This window comes from Topomyia yanbarensis, chromosome 3 (genome assembly GCF_030247195.1).
Source record: "Topomyia yanbarensis strain Yona2022 chromosome 3, ASM3024719v1, whole genome shotgun sequence".
Lineage (NCBI taxonomy): Eukaryota > Metazoa > Arthropoda > Insecta > Diptera > Culicidae > Topomyia > Topomyia yanbarensis.
The window spans coordinates 19,076,320-19,094,129 of record NC_080672.1 but is presented as its reverse complement, the minus strand read 5'-3'; positions in this window follow the sequence as shown (position 1 = coordinate 19,094,129).

Genomic DNA, 17,810 nt, shown 5'->3' with positions numbered 1-17,810 from the left:
GCATTATTAGATGCACATAGTTCTGTTGCTGGAACAACAGAATCTACACACAGCGTGTCCGATCATTGTGATACTGCTTACCAATGGTTGTCATTCGAGATTGCCAGATATAGCGCAGGGAAGCTACTTGGGACCGTTGATGTTTCTGCTTTGCTTCAATGACGTGTATCTAGTGCTTAAAACTCCTCGCCTGTTCCTGCACAGACGATCTCATAATAATTAGTCTCATTTGCTCAATTCAGGATTTCTCCAACAACAGCATGAAACTTTTGCTGGTGGTGGTGTAGCAAGAACTTCGCGTGTGTGTAAATCCTAAAAAGCACGGTGATCGAATTTCCACGAAAAATTTTCTGGTAGAGCTCTTCCTCTCAGATCCACAGAACTTTTTTACTGCCGAAGCTTTGCCTGCCCGACCCAAGATCTTTGTAACTGTCGAAAACCTGTGGAGAAAGCACAATCGATTGATAGGTAACGGGGGGGAGGCAGTCCCCTTTCGACTGTCCTGGTTTTTTACTCGCCTCATATGGTCACCCTGGTGCAAATCAAAATCCTTTTTTCAACCACTAACTATTGTGAGTCGAAATATGTTGCTCACTATGAGGTCACTTTCAGAAAAAGTCGATATAGAAATAATCGCGTTAAGGTAGCGTGTTATCAAGAGCTGCAATTTCAGTTCTAGCTCTCAGATCGCCATGAAAATTTGAATAAACGCTATTAAAGATATGTACTTCAAATATGCACAATATTTTTTTCCATTTTTTTGGGCCATTGGAAAGTCAGTTTTTCCTTACATAATGCATTGAATGAAGAACTATATTGTCTACCTATTTTAAAGGGCATTTTTTTCGTTTTACTTTTATTTTGATTTGACTTGCGACGTTTCTCGCAAAGATGTTGTGCCATGCTAATTTGATCGATATAATATCCGAAGATGTTGATTTGACCGTTTCTCTTAGACCTACCACTATCTCATGTAGTATGTGTTATCAAAAACATCGCGAAACATAATGTTGTAAATGTTCTCAATCCTTATAATATCCGAAGTGTGTTAGAAGAAAAAGATCTCATCACACTGTTATGTGGATTAAAATCGTTTTTCACAAAATCGATTTTTTGGCACTATAAACCCTGAAATTGTTGTTTCTTTAAATCTAGCATTAAGCAGTGTATGTGTGGCAACCATCCCAGCTCCCATCAACTGGCAGCGGTTTACAGAAAATAGATGTTTCCATGTATTTATTCATGCAAATATCTTAGTTCCAGGATTTGGGTAGATGCTAGCTCGATTGAATCCCGATGACCCATTTCGTATACAGGGAAAACCGTGTTCCAAATCCATCGTTCCATCAATTAGTCGCGACCTTAACAAAATGTTTGCAGCGAATGAATTTTAATATTATGAAAAGACTTTCGATTCCATACAGAAGCCAATGTATTGGATGGTCTTTCGAGATTGTTTAGCAGTGGTTTTTATCTTGTCTTTCTTCTTACGAGTGGTTATTTAATGATTTTCTTTCCACAAACATTAGATTTGGAGCTAGAACAATGATTTTCCGTATTGAGAAGGGAACAATTTTGCTGCGTATTTTGCAGTACCCTGCAATCTTAAATGATATCTCGTTTGTTCATAGTACACGAACATTATATTCTAATAATCAATTGATGCTGTCTGCCAGTTTTTAGCCGAAATGCTAATGATGTGACCATCAAGAATACGTCACAAAACCCCAATGGACTCCTTTCGGCACCGTTTGACCTTACACAGCCGTAACGTGGGTGGCGTCGTGCAAACTGTCAAATGGGTGTCGAGAACTTGAAGCAACATCGGATTCAAAATTCATGTCTTGGATCTGCCGTTCAGCCTAGTTTGCATACCGTACACGTACGTACTCACCATTTTCCATTCACCGACTTCTCTATTGCATAAGAACTCAACATGAATTCTGCAAGAGGGCTAAAGAGTTTTGTAAAAATCGCTCATAATTTCGCTGCACAGAGAAATTACGTGAGAAAATTTTCATTAACCCACATCGTTACCCTTAGAAGTAGCAGTTGCAAATGTTTCCGGAACTGAAATAAAGAGAAGTCAGCAAAACGAAATATGGGTTGACTGATTTGATATTCTGATATTATATTGTTCGGCATGCAGTCATCAGGTATAATAAAACAGGAGTTTGTCTATTTATACAACGTATCGGCTCATGTATATTGCCTTCCTCCGGAAATCACTGTTAAAAAAGTTGACAATCTTTATGCAGTACTATTGAGAACGCCCGTGATTGCTACTCCGCTCTTCTGGGAAAGAAAGGAATGTTAGGCCTACCAGGCCCCCGAGAGGTGGGGTGGGACGAAGTGATTGCTCCGGGCCCAGACTTCTGAAAGGGGCCCGGATTTTTAACAGAAACTAAAGTTTTGACAAATACGTTTTCGATAAAAGCATATTTGAGAATGCAATTAAAAATTCAGTATATTGTGTTAGGTAACTAAAATAGCAAAAATTCGAAAACTCTAATTACAGCTCATCTGTGTGCTATTCCCAACCCCGCACACAGGAATAGAAATCCTTTTTATAGAAAATTCTCTAACCTGACTGAAGAAGCGAATGACCCTATGGTGTGAATATGTAAATTCGGTCGAATTCCGGGTCTTCGTTCTGGTAATTCGGATTTCGCCCGGAAGAATCCAGTGGATTATTTTGCAATTTTGCATGGCCCTTTTCTTTACCAGGAATCGTCCAGCCCACATTCATCATGACCATTATCCTCGGGTTGCAGGCCCTAATCGATAAGGAGGGCTCCTCTCGTTGTTAGCCAATATTATTTTAAGAGTACCATTTGGGTTCAGATTTCCTTTACCCCCCCCTCCCCCCAGAACCACAGGATTCTCGAATCATACTGAAGTGCGATTTCACACCATGTATTTTTTTACTGTGGAGCAAAGCAGGGCTCGCTCGGATTGTGCTTCACAGCGAGAGTGGCTGGTGCTTTTGGATTCTTTATGGATATCCGAGGAAGTGAAATATTATACCCTACTAAATTAACAAAACTGTTCAAATGTGAACAAATACACCTAAATGTGAACGGCAAATGGTCAGTAAAATTCTCCTGGTCAAAGTACCACTAGACGTGGTAACCCTACTTCTCTTTGAGTGCTCAATCGGTGAAAAGGGTCATCCAAAACTCTTGATATACTAAAACAATTCGAAATAACTCCAACGATTTGAAGAAAATTAATTTCCATGGTTTGCTGTTCATTGTTACAAAATCCATAAAAAATCATACTCACCGAAATACCGAAACTTTTTTGTAAACCAATGGAACATACATATTAGCCAATGCATTGAACTATAACTTATTTGCTATATAATTCAAATTTTTGTGTACAATCTTTTTAATTTTTAGACAGCTGAAAATATTGGACTTTCATTTATTGAAATTGTCATTATTTGTAATCGATTGATGTACCAAAATTTGTATTATTTGAAAAAGACAAAAATATAAATATAACATTACACCCAAAACGAATGTTTGTGGGCGTAATGCATCTGTTTTTACGCTCTGTGAGCGAAAAGCTCCCAAATGGTTCGATAGTGTTCAACCAACCTCATGCAATACAATATCGTATCCCATAGCTACACGTTGTTGGGTACACAGTAAAGAGATAACTTGAATAACTCAAGCTGATTGACAATTAATTTCTCTCCAGATTACATCGCCTTCCGTTACAATCTCGTCCAGATTCCTGCACTCGACCACTGCGTCCTGAACTAAAGCTCTCACGTTCGCTTCTCCTCCCACCGCTTCTGCCACAAGTTCGCGATAGGTCAAACACTTGATCAAAGAATCCTTCTTCAACTCGAACAGTATCTTACCATTCTGAGTGCGCCTGTTTTCTACGACGTTCTCCCCCAGCTCCTTCAACTTGGGATCCACTCACATATTTTTGAGGATCGCATCGCACGTGACGCAGTCGTTTGCTTTGACGACTAGGGCGTCTCTTCTATACCACTCCTAATGCGGCCGAAGGTCTTTTTTTCTTTTTCTTTTTTTCATCCTTTTTTTCCTCCTCTCGTCTGTAGTTTCAACTTTTCGCCATCCACTTCCCATTTGTCGGCTGTTTCGCTGTGCTGCGCCGATCTTCTTGGGTTGTTTCAGTTACTCCTCCTCTCCTGGTGTTTCCTTTACTCTTTTCACAAAACGAGAATACCGGCCAACCTTCGGCGTCGCATAAACTTCTGCTTTCGCTACATCCGTAATTTTCAGTGTCTTTTCGGCGTTTTCAGCTCTCTACAGTATCGCCATCGCATTCGGTAGCTACTACGGCGGATTTGATGCTAATCATTAGATCCCTGATCTGTCCGTGCACGTTGCCCTTGTTTTTCACGAATTCGTAAAGCTCTTGGATTTTTTGCCTCAGCTTCATCACTTTAGGCAATCTGACTGCTGGTCTTCTTGGGTAATGATTCGGCGTGCGTGCCTGAAACCCTAGCTTTCCTTGGCGCCTGATTGATTGATCGCCACTTGTGCTCAGAAAACCTGTAAGGTAGTTCTTCAACGCTATGAGAACGCCACCACCACATTGCAGATGGCTGCTATCACATCGGTATATGACGTAGTTCAGCGGTAGTTCTGAATTAATTGCGTTATCGCGCAGCCACATCTCGGTCAGGACAATGACCTCGTAGTCGCAGGAGGAGAAGGCCAGCGAAAAATCTTGCGTTTTCGTTCTCATTCCTCTCACCCTCTGGTACTACACAGTGAGAAACAAGCAGCAAGCAGGAGCCGGCGGTGTCGGAATGAACCCATTAGCAAACAGTCGGGAAGTTGAATGATCGATATGAGCAGTAAATGATTTTGCTGCAACATAGTGTTATTGAGTGCGGGGGAAACGAAAACATCACTGAAATACTCGCCCGTGGCGGGTGCCTGAGGCAGGCCCGTAGCCAGGATTTTGTTTCGGGAGGGGCTAAAAGTATGCAATTTTAAAAGTGTTTACGATTTGAGATGACCGAACAAGTTGCAAACCAAAATGAGGTGCAGGAGATAACATACCGAATTGTCATCACAAAAGTTCGTGTTCGTAAATGCAGTTACTCTCCAATTCGATGTACATCGCGATCGATGACACAATTTGCGTAAAAAATAGCTTCAGTTCCGTAAACGAGAATATTTCAGCGGGCCAATCTAAAGGTATTTCAGAGTAATTTCAAAAGAATAAAATGATTTTTACATTTCTTATAAAAGAAATGTATAGAATTCGCTCAAACTTTCAAGATTTTTTCCGAGGCCCGGAGGGCCGAGTCTTATATACCAATCGACTCAGCTCGACGATTTGGGACAATGTCTGTGTGTGTGCGTGTGTGTCTGTGTGTGTATGTAACGGACAAATTCTCATTCGTGTTTCTCAGCAATGGCTGAACCGATCTTATCCAAACCAATTTTAAATGAAAGAACTAAAAAACAGTATGAACGCTATTAATTTGTTTTTGATTCTGATGTTTAGTTTCCAAGATATGAATGTTTGAATGCGCAAAAATGGCGTTTTTTGCAGTTTTTTTAAATTATCTGCCGAAATTGACAATGTAGATTAACAATTTATATGGTTTTAGACAGCTTTAACGAATACCTTTCGAACAAGCTATAGATTGTTGAAATCGTACTATTATCAAAAGAGATATTTAACATTAAATGCGGACGAAAGATTTTTATCATTTCCCATAGCCAGAAATATGACCAAAAACATGTAGGGGAATTATGGTTAAAACCGACACCTTAAGCTTAACACTTTTTCTAAGTTGCCACAAAACCAATAAAATTATAATTTTTAAGCAGAATTCTTCATCAGAAAATTCTTAACAAGACTTAATTTTTTCAGCGCTTCAAAAAATTAATTTCATTAAAAAATATTGGTTGTAAAACTTGGAAAACAAAGTGACTTTTTGTAAGCACTGCGGGTAAAACCGACACCCCATAGGGGTAAGATCGACACCCCCTTTAATTTATTTTCTCTCCACTTTATTAAAATCTTTATCTTTATTAAACATGAGATATATGCGTGATTAATAAAGTGTGAGTATGTATGATGCAAATATGTGCTTTTTATTGCTTCATCATGTAGTGAGGGGAAGAAAGTTCGAAAGCGTAGTACTATAAATAAGAGTATTTTATGCCATAAGATTATTTATTGATATGAGTATTTCCAAATAATCCTTGCGCACATCATTGCAACCTCCAGTGTCATTTTATTTCATAAGAGAAGATTTTCAGGTGTTCTACGTTCTGCTAATTGGATTCATTCACTTATAAGTGACACACACACTTCTTAGTAAAACTATCTTTTTCAGATTTGATTTTTCGGACTCTGATCATCAACGATCTATTGGAGTATACATAAGATCATTGTCTCATTGTGATAAAATTCGTCTATGACAAACCAAGAGAACACTATAAATTCGGTTTGATGACCTTTTTGCAGAAATAGCAAAAGCTTCGTTAGAATCAGATAAGCAAAAATTCCAATTTTTGATTTTTAAAGAGACTTACAAGAAATAAACACAATAAAAGTATTTCTGTGTATTTCTGCTAATACTATAGTGTTCTAATAGGCTAATTGAAGTGTCACAAAGATCCCCAGTATTTTGAAATGAATCGCAACTATACACAACCATCTTAACAGGGTGTCGGTTTTACCCTAACCATAGGGTGTCGGTTTTACCCCAACAGCGCACATTTTTTTATAAAAGCTATTAAAAATATTGAATTTTTCAAACTCGTCTTCAATGCACCTAGTTGATCATAGGACAGGCCAATAATAATAGGTACTGAAAAATGGGGTGATTTGAAAAGCTTTCGTTCGGTTAAAACCTTAAAATCTACCAACGAAATTTTACATCCAGACGAGTATGAACGCTGCTGTAGAATGTTTTGTTAATTTTTATGACATTCGGCGCACTAACGTAAATCCAATTTTTCTTCAAATGCTCTAAATAAACGTACCAATAATATTGTATCATTATGAAATGAATAAAAATTTGATTTCTAGGAAAAGTTGTGGGGTGTCGGTTTTACCCACAGTGTCGGTTTTTCCCACAATTCCCCTAATCTATTATTAACGCCAAAACGGCTTATTTTAGGTCAATAGTATCTTCGGAGAATTTAATGGAGGCAATATGCCCTTTCTTTTGGTATTGTGCTTTTGCTGATTAATCCCCCTATGAGTGAGATATTTTCACAAATTTTTTTGGAAGTGATTATATCGAAATGATGCCTTCAGCAAATTTGTAGCTCTTACTTTTGCGAATAACGTTACTGAAGACTTCAAATATCTATTTTGAATACTTTAAAAGTTATGGCTTGTTGTTTGTTGATTACTCTTTGTCGCCTATTTATTGTTCAATATAGTAATAATCCATTGAAATAAGCCAAACATTATTTCGATAAAACGAATTTTGTATTTCATTTTACTATCTACAACCGCTAGAAATAATCACCGAACACTTCCAAGTTATCTGGAAGGAACTTGATAACTTATCAGTACAAAAATGTTCATTTGTGCGAACTTTCTGACTGCAATTTTGCTAACTTATAACCATCGGATCGATCTGAAACATATCGGAAAATGAGAAGCGAAATAAATAACTCCAAGCAACGGCGTAGCCAAGAGAAGGTTTTGGGGTTTAACACCATACAACCCCCCCCCCCCCCCCACAACACCCAAAAAAAATTGGATTGAAGTTGAAAATTTATTGATGCAGACTGATTTAATTCAATATTACAATAACAATTATCTGATCCGTAGATTGATAACCTGTTGTTGTAAACATCATGAGGACTTTTGATAAATTGTCGAAATGGGGTCCTGATATGTAACTGATCTCTTGGTCTTGATTTCACAGTTGTCTAATAGCATCAATATCAAATTCCTGTCTGAAAACATTCCAATAGAAAATTCCAGAGTTCTGTAATCAATCATAATCCTCAGATTTATTTTCAAATTGATCTCGTTTTTGTAGAGATGTACTGTAATAAGGGTCTTTATTTAATAGGAAGCGAAGTTAAAATTGATTTAATTCTATGAAACATAGAACTGCTCAACAAAAAATGCATAAATTTCAACAATTGCTTAAAATGTTTTTGCCTTTCTCATTCACCGGAGGACCGAGTGTCATATGCTAATCGACTCAGTTCGTCGAGATCGGAAAATGTCTGTGTGTATGTATGTCTGTATGTATGTGTGTGTATGTGTGTGTATGTGTGTATGTGGAAAAAATGTGACCTCTGTTAATCAGAGATGGCTGGATCGATTTGCACAAAGTTAGTCTCAAATGAAAGGTACAATCTTCCCATCGGCTGCTATTGATTTTTTTATTGATTGGACTTCCGGTTCCGGAGTTACGAGTTGAAGAGTGCAATCACACAACAAATTCCCATATAAACTGAAATGAAAAATTTTCAAAATCAAATTTGTATTTTTGATGCCAAATGACATTATAATGCATGAAACATTGAGATTTGATGTAAACTCGAAAAAATAACGTTTGACAAAAATTGATTTTTTTGGACTTTGGTACTTATTTGCTCTGTTACTATTTTCTGAAAAATTAATTCTGCATAATTTTAAAACTTCAAAAATTACGGTTTCGGAATTATGCCGTTTAGACATTAAGATCGATTTTCACCAAACCCCCACCAATTGTAAAATTGGTATTGTAAAAAAAACGTAAGGGCGATACTTCAATGCTGATAGGTGGGACCGAAAAAGTAAACAATCGCCAAAGGGACTATATACTATATATACAATCATTTTGTCAATTTCAATAGCAAACACAAATTTTAATTTAATAATTTCAAATACTTCATGAAGTTTTGGGTTTCGATCACTGAATCATGCAATCTAGGATGTAAAAAACACAATAGTTCTAAATTGGAAATAAAACCAAGTCTGGAAATATGCACTGTTGATTTTCTTTGAATGCACTATGAGTCACAAGGGCGATTTTTCGGTACAAAAATCAATAACTCCCAAACCGTTCATTTTAGAGAAATTATGCTGAGAAAATATTTCTGGGGATTAAATTCGCTTTCTTTTAAAGTAAAATGTAGCTAGGGTGGTCCTCTCAAACATTCTTTTCGAAAAATTATTTTTCGAACAAAATGGTATAGCAAGGTACTTACTTCAGCAAAGTTGTAGAAAAATGTTTTTCAGTTAACATTTTCAAATGAATTAAAGTTATAGCACTATCGGTTTTTATGTTATAATTATTTTTATTCTTTAACTTAGGGTGTTTCTGAAAAAGTCAGTTTTTTAACTATAACTTTTTAAATAGTTAGTCTATCTTCATACTCTCTATGAAGCAATTTTAGTACTTTTCATTGCGCATATTTCTGCTGAAGAATGTGAATCGATATCATTTTTCGTTACCGAGTTACGATCATTTTTTTAAATAAAAATGATAGTTTTCAATGTCCTCTAACTCAGAAGGTTGCAAAAACTAGCAGCTAAATTTGTACTCTTTTGAAAGTGCATCAAAATTTCTATAAAATATTTCAAAATCAAAGTCAGCATTTTTGCCCTTCGATGTCAAATATAAACAACAACACCACGAGTCGTGACAGTTTAATTGGTATCAATCTCATTCATGAATCGAATCGCAGTAGCCGACAACTGGTTTGATCAACGCGTGTAGTACTTTGTATTATTAGTGCTGTTAAAATGCATAAAATAAAGTTGTTCGATCTCTGGAAAGTGGCCAAAGGTGAAAATAAAAATAAAATAAAAGTTGTGTTTAAGGAAATAATGAGATAATTTGATGTGGGACAAAATGAAAAAAATAAGTTCACTCAGAATGCAAAAGCTGTAACAATTAAAACATGTAAAAGGTTTGATCAATTTTGGAAAGACAGTAATCGAATTGAGACGAAAGTGCTCGATAAAAACTCGAAATATTTTGAGAAGCCGTTAACAGTTCCTACAAAAGATTCAAACTGCACTTCCTCCCAAACCAGCATTCACAGAAATTCGTCGCTTACTTAGAACAGAATGAAGGGTAATCCTTAATTCATTTGCTTTTTAAGGCAAAATGCGCTACATTTTATATTATGTCAACACTTCCATTACCAACAAGTTTCATGAGCGAACAAGGAGCTGAGGCTCGGAACGATCGACTGAGTCACGGTAGAAATTGTTCAAGAGTCGCGAACATGGAAGATGTTTTCTTTAGAGCAATGGACTCGTCTAATCCGGTTCTTGCAGTTAGAAGATCCCGATACAGTAAACGCACTGAAATAAGTTCAATATTAAATGAGTTAGCACTTTGAGAAAAGAGACACGATTCAGATAACTATAACGACGACGATGCTGATGATGTTGATGATTGTGATTATAATAATTATGAGGATGACGATGATAATAAAGTAGTTACGTAGAATAGTAAAATAAATATCTGTCTGAGCCTAACGTTTTCAATATTTGTGTACATATATTTGACAAGCTCAAAAAATCATTTAACAACTCGACTTTTTGATCTAGTAAAGCAGGTTCTAAATGGCAATGACAAGACCCTTAAAAACAGTCGTATGCTGATGTCATTTAATCATAATGTTGATGTCAACATTTTTCGCTGAATGACAAAAAAGCAAAAGTTGATTTTGAGATATTTTACAGTATTTTTGATGCACTTTCGAAAGAGTACAAATTTAGCTGCTAGTTTTTGCAACCTTCTGAGTTAGAGGTCATTGAAAACTATCATTTTTATTTACAAAAATGATCGTAATTCGATAACGAAAAATGATATCGATTCACATTCTTCAGCAGAAATATGCGCAATGAAAAGTACTAAAATTGCTTCAGAGAGTATGAAGATAGACTAACTATTTAAAAAGTTATAGTTAAAAAACTGACTTTTTCAGAAACACTAAAATGACACCCTAAGATAAAGAAGAAAAATAATTATAACATGAAAACCGATAATGCTATAATGCTATAACTTTGATGCATTTGAAAATGTTACTTGAAAAACATTTTTCTACAACTTTGCTGAAGTAAGTACCTTGCTACACCATTTAGTTCTAAACATAATTTTTCGAAAATAATGTTTGAGAGGACCACCCTAGCTACATTTTGCTTTAAAAGTAAGAAAATTTAATTTCCAAAAATATTCTCTCAGACATAATTTCTCTAAAATGAACGGTTTGGAAGTTATTGATTTTTGTACCGAAAAACCGCCCTTGTGACTCATAGTGGAATGGTGGGTTTTTTAAAGAAAAAGCGTTGATTTCTTAATTCTCAGTCGCGTTGGAAATTTGAGTAAAGTATAAACTTCAAATCGATTAAAAAGAAATCGATTTTTTTTGGCTCAGTACAATATACATAACCCCTTTAGAAAAATCAGTTTTCCCACCACAATGCATTGATTGAGGAATTTAGATATTTTATTAACAGAGCATTAGCAATAATTCGTTTGTATGTCTATTTTATGGGCCATTTTTTCGCCTTCCCATTGATTTGGTTTGAGATTTCTAGCACTGATGTTGTCCTATGCTGATTTGAGTGATTCTCTCAGTCCTGCCACTATCCCATGTACTATGTGTTATCAAAAACATCGCGAAGCATCAAGTTCTAAATGTTCTCAAACGATATAATATCCGAAGAGAGTGATAAGAGTTATAAGAAATGTCTCATCACACTGTTAGGTGGATTAAAAGCGTTTTTTTTCCTGGGACCGATTTACAGGTGTGGTTAAACTGGCATTGAATTTTACTTTTCACATCTGATGCAACAGAACTATTTACATTCCCATTACGAGAATAAATCTTGCATTTTTTATTTTGCTTGAATTAAAGCAAGTAAATGTTTGAATTATCGCCTGGGCCGATAGACTATCCAACTCAATTCATTCGCCAATTTTAAAAAAAATGGGGGTGGGAAATACCAAATCATAAATGAAACTAATCCGCTCAGTAAACTCACATATTCGATAAATCTTGATCGCGTTCATGAATTTTTTATTATTCCAATCTAGCGGCAGATCACTCTAGGGATGTATAACCAATTTGGATAAAATCAGCAAAAATGCATTTAATTCCTGTTTTTGAATCAACTTTACACTCCCTCGCAGAAAAATTTGTTTAACAAACGTTCTACGCTGATCCACTTTGTTCAACGTTTTGTTGAGTATAGGACTAATTTTTTATAGGGTTTTGACGCTTTACAAGCAACGCAAAATACATTGCACGCAACGCAAAATACATGATGAATTTCTATTATAATGGAAAGAACTGCATTTCATTTCGCTGATTTTAAAAATGCTTCACAAGTGATCTGCCCCTAGACTACAATACAAACAGTGCACAACCGCAATTAAAAATAAACGGTTTATTTCTAAATAGTATAAACACCAAATTATTGAAAGTATTTTAATCACGTGATTCTGATTCGGTTAGTGCATAAAAAAACACAATCTACCGACAACCTTCAAATTTTAATGTCTCATAGTAATTTTGGACATTTTTAAAGCCAAGTGCGATGTTTCACAAAGTGAAATCTTTGAAGAGTATCGTTGACTTATCCACTCATAACACGGCTCAAAGCGCTAGCTTAACGAAGCCCTGGATCTATCATATAATTTTATAATGTATAAAACTTAAAACAAAAAATGTTAAGTGGGTGTCCGACAGATCACGCACATGCAACCCGCTATTTTGCGTGGATATCTTTCATCTGGGATAAAATTGTAATTTCAAATTTTGTCGTTAACTTGCTATTAAAATCACGAACAACATTCCAAAATTGAAGATTGGTCTGTGAGTTGGTTCACGAGATATCATGCTCACTGGAAACGATATGAAAATATTGGCATTCAAGCACAAAAGCTGCATTTTCGATAATTGTCAATGAAAAATCATGATTTTTTTACAAGCACATCAAACGTGTACTATTTGATGCTCAAAAAATGTTAGAATAAAAAATAGTGATAATTAGATGCGAATGATTGGTGTAATAAGAAAGACCATAGTGTTAGGTAGATATAATCTCTTTTTTAATGTGAAAATCGGATTCAGTGACCCAAAATTTACTAAACATATGTAGTTTTGTATCGATATTTGCATTAAATATATTTATGACCGTCTCTCTTAAGGAATGGAACCACTGTGTAATGGTGCGCGTTGCGTTGCGTTGCGTTGCGTTGCGTAAGCACGGTATACTTCGTAGATTGCAGACTGATGACTCTCATTTCCAGCCAGACTACTTGAGGAGCATTGTTTGGGAATAACAATTAATCCAGTCCAAGCGAGAATTTCGCCTGAGAGCCACCATTGCGGGCCACGACCATCTTTACCGTAACTTGGGATGAGAAAGGAAGTGTTGATGTGGTACTTACTTAACAGAAGGCCCCGACTCAGTGACACTCCCATAAGTACCACGGATTGGGTAGTGGGTGGGTTGTTAGTCAGGATTCGCTTCAAGCAAGCGATGCGACTGAGAATATATTTTCGTGCATAAGATATTTGAATAGTTTATTGACTCTAGGATACGTAAATGTTCTAGGCGTTTAAACTCTGGGTAATCGTTTATCGAGATTGTTTCATCGAAAACAATTTGAACTCCGGACAGCTGGCTGTCGGGAGTGTTGTCGACAATGTAAAATGGACCGTAAACAATGAGTTTAAAAGTGGTATTGTGGAACATTCATAAATTATGTCACGCAAAGATTACCCCATACTAACTAACTCTCTGTCATATTACCACGTTATTTTTGCCCTTTGTCTAATACGAATCAAATGAATGGAACCACTGTGTAATGGTGCGAACGCAAACTTTGAGATTGATTTTTAGCCCTTTTTCCACTTTAAAGATTTACTAGAAACGGTGAATATGAAGAATTTGTAGATTTTATGGGTCATTGCTCCAATTAAAAAGGGTTTCTTTCGAGAGGTCAAAAGATGAAGACTTGAAATTGAACCGTTTTCAAATGAAATTGTACGCCGTTTCGAAAAATGATGTTTTGAGATAAACACGTTTAAAGTTTTGAGCACACTTTCGATTATTCGTGGTAGAATGTCAATACTGCATAGAATTATGTATTTTGGACATCGCTGGTCACGAATTTGAAGTCAGTTTTTCATAGTTCAAAATGGCTGGTCTAATATGGTGGGCCCCTCCTAAAAATAAGTGGCATTTAATCCAAAATCGTCAAAAGAAGAATTTGTGGTAAAAAAACAAGAATTTGAACCTAACCTTAATGTGTATTAAAATTTAAAAAAAAAATGAAAATGGCGATTCCAATATGGCCGACTAAAATGTTATTTTAACAATTTTGACCACATTTTTCGTTTTTCACCGTTTCTGTGGTTGTTTGAAAACTCACGTTTAGTCTGCGATGCCTCTACAGATCAAGCCGTGAAATACGTTCTCGAGACCTGAACTACTCTTCTACCTGATGAGCGCGTATCGAGCCGAAAGCGTTCCATGGCGGCCAGTACGCCTCTTCGAACAATGGCCTGTAGGAAATGTTTTGATGCGCCGTTTAACATACTATATTAGACACTAATACCTTTCCAAAAATGGAAAAAAGTCAAATTTTTGCAAATTTTAATTAAGAACCTCCCCTTAAACATTTTGTCTTATACTACTATATACGTACACAATTCTTGCTAAAACACCATAGGCTCTCATGACTAGATTCGCAAACCGCTTGAGTTTTATTGAATACCTGCATAAGTAATAATCTGTTATGATTGTAGCAATCAATTTTATCGCAAAGTCTTCTACATAATATCTTCTACAACATTTTTACGTTAAGATGTTTGAACCAGTTCTTGAGTATTCACTAAACGGAAGTGTATTACAAATTGTTTAGGAAATTTCGTAAAAAAATATTTTTTCAGAAAAGTTTCGGGAGGGCTCTTACCGCTCCACGACACAACTCATAAAGTCATAAAAATCCATTAAAATGAGCATCAAATTACTTCGACTTGCAGGTCTAGATCCCTGAAGCCCAATCGAAGATTTTTTGAATATATTAGCATAGCATAGCATATACGATTGCACAAATCGTGGGTGGCTGTACAATAATCAGCTAATAGTTAGCAAGATATCCACCATATCATGTCGCAAGAAAAAAAAATTGGGATTAACGCTTTATCTTCATAGTGGAACAAGCATCACAGTGTACACCTGGCCACGTCCTTAAAATCGTCGAGGAAGGGAAGGAATGTTAGTTCAACATCCACTTGCGAAAGTGCAGGGAACCCATACTACTTTCATAGATGTTTCAGGAATAGAAGTTTTTGTTAGTAGGGCAGGATATTTATGAGTAGCTTATTCAACAACATTTCAGTGCAAAATGGATGTAACTAACCTCGTCTAGCCTATATTTACAAAAAGAAGACTATTTGGATAAAATGTATAAACATTGAAAAAATAATATTAAACAATTTCACCTGCTATCAATTAATTAGGGTGCAAGAATTCTCCTCTATCAGTGAAATCGTTGTATCAACTAGTCATTTATAGATGGCGCTACGCTGAACGAGCGGGTGTGTTTCTGGCAGCTAGATTCACGCGCATGTATTGTAAAGTTATCAGAATGTAACGATAAAATCACTACGTAAAATCTCTCTATTTTCACGCTATTCACACCTATTAACACGTAACTCTGTAGAAGAAATGACTATGTAAATGATTGACTTCAATTTTCCGTCAAACACAACTTTGGAAAAGATTGCACGAACAGAAAGACAGGTCCGAACCACACTTCTATTTAATTATTTGTATAGGGTTAACGTGCCCTTATTCATCTCATTAGTCACGATGTCACACTATTTCGCTGATAACTCGGCTTACACTGATTGGATTGCGCTTAAACAGGTATCAACATTTTTGCTTTGTTCTGAAGAAGCAGATCAATAAAAAATCTGGCTTGGAAAATGTCAAATACTCACGTTAGAGCGAAGCGAAAAGTCCAGTACAACGCACCCTTATTCATCTCACCATTTGAGCTAATGCATTGAAAAGAGATAGCAGACACTGCTCTAACTAATGTGTTTAAATGGGTGGGATGAATGGAGGTGCTAAGATGAATTAGGGCGCAGTAACCCTACTACAAAAAACTCTGTTGGTGGTCTCTATCTCTATCAGACGTTCTGTAGCACTGATGCACGCAATATGCTTGATGATGTTCACAGTATCGTCAAACCTCTCAACCTAGCAAGGGGACTATTTGACAGACAAAACTGTAACTTTATTACAGAATATGATTCTAAATGTCATTTTAACCCTCCGACGCTCGCGCGAGTGGCTCCCCTAATAAGCAGCCGCTGGTGCTGAAAGAAGATTTCGCTAGAGTTTCTGAAGGTGTTGCACTAAATACAACGGCACGAGTGCCGGAGAGTTACATCAAAATGCTTTTATCTGATATCTTCCACAATGTCATAGAGGTATTTGGTTGGTTGGTTGTTTAGTATTACGGGCTTTAATCTACTTGGTCATTCACCCGAGATGATAACAAAGTGCATACATTTTATATTACATTTCATTGTGAATTTTATTGGCGAAATTCTAAAGGCTTAATGATAGGTTGTTCGTTGTGGGTCGCTGGCGTGCTTAGGATGTTGGAGTATTGCAGAGCGGAGGAGGCGAACAGTCCTTGGGGGTACCTACAATTTCTCGAGCAACTCGGCTTCTCTCATGAACGAGATAATTGTATCTCGAATATCTCGGATTGAAGACGGTAGTTGATGAAGGTTTCGGAGGTGTTTCTTGGCAAGAAGATGTTCCACTGTGAGTCTGGTTTGTGCGTGAGTTATTTTGGTGTGTCCCACTCGTGGGCGGGAGAGGGCTCTCTGTTCGAGTCTGTTACTCCGGTCGGTCCATCGATCCGGTCTTCCCTTGATTTTTTGGAGGTGGCCGGGTTGGCTCCTCCAGTGGTTAATAAAGTGAGCCATGGTTTCTGCTTTGAAGTAGGAGATGATATCCGTCGATGGGACCAATTTGGTCAGCAATCTTCCAGTCTATCTACCACGAGCAGCCAATGAGTCGGCTTCCTCATTCCCGCTGATCCCGCAGTGACCGGGTACCCAGCATATCGTAATCAACGGATCGCTAGTCGTCGCTGTTGTGCTATCTTATAACAAACGCCATTTTGGGGTCAACTGAGTTAGATATGCCACATTACTGGTCTAAAAAATCTCTACAAAGTGGTGTTTACAGAATTTTGAAATTCTGCTTGGCTACTGAGATATAGCGAGAAATGTGCTGAGAAATTTTTAATTTTTTGCTTCAAATGACTGTTTCTGAGGATTAGCTCAAATTATCTTGATGTATAAGATGTTTGTATATGTAAAACTATCTGAGAAACACAATGGCATAATCATTTTCAAAACAAAAATGCACGATTTGTGAGAAAAATGCAATTTAAGTTTTACACTGGAAATATAGCATATTTGGCAACACTGTATCCAAAAATAACTATTTTTTCTAGATTCCCTGACTCATTTCCTTCAAAATGCATCTCACTGAGTGTTTATAGACCAAATGAATAATTGATGATTTTTCCTACACACCTAGAAAAAATAGTGTAAATTTACGTCTCCTGACCCTGACATATACGAGCATCAAAAATGGCTTAGTTTTACGTTTGATTTTAATTTTACATGACGTTTAATTTCGTAAATCATGTAATTTTACTCCACATACAGCGTTTGTTCTGAATGGTAGGAAGTGTAATTTTATGTTATTGCGCATGTAAAGTATATGTTTCATGTAAAATTAAACGGAACACGGTAATGTTCCGTCATTTCGTAAATTACTGT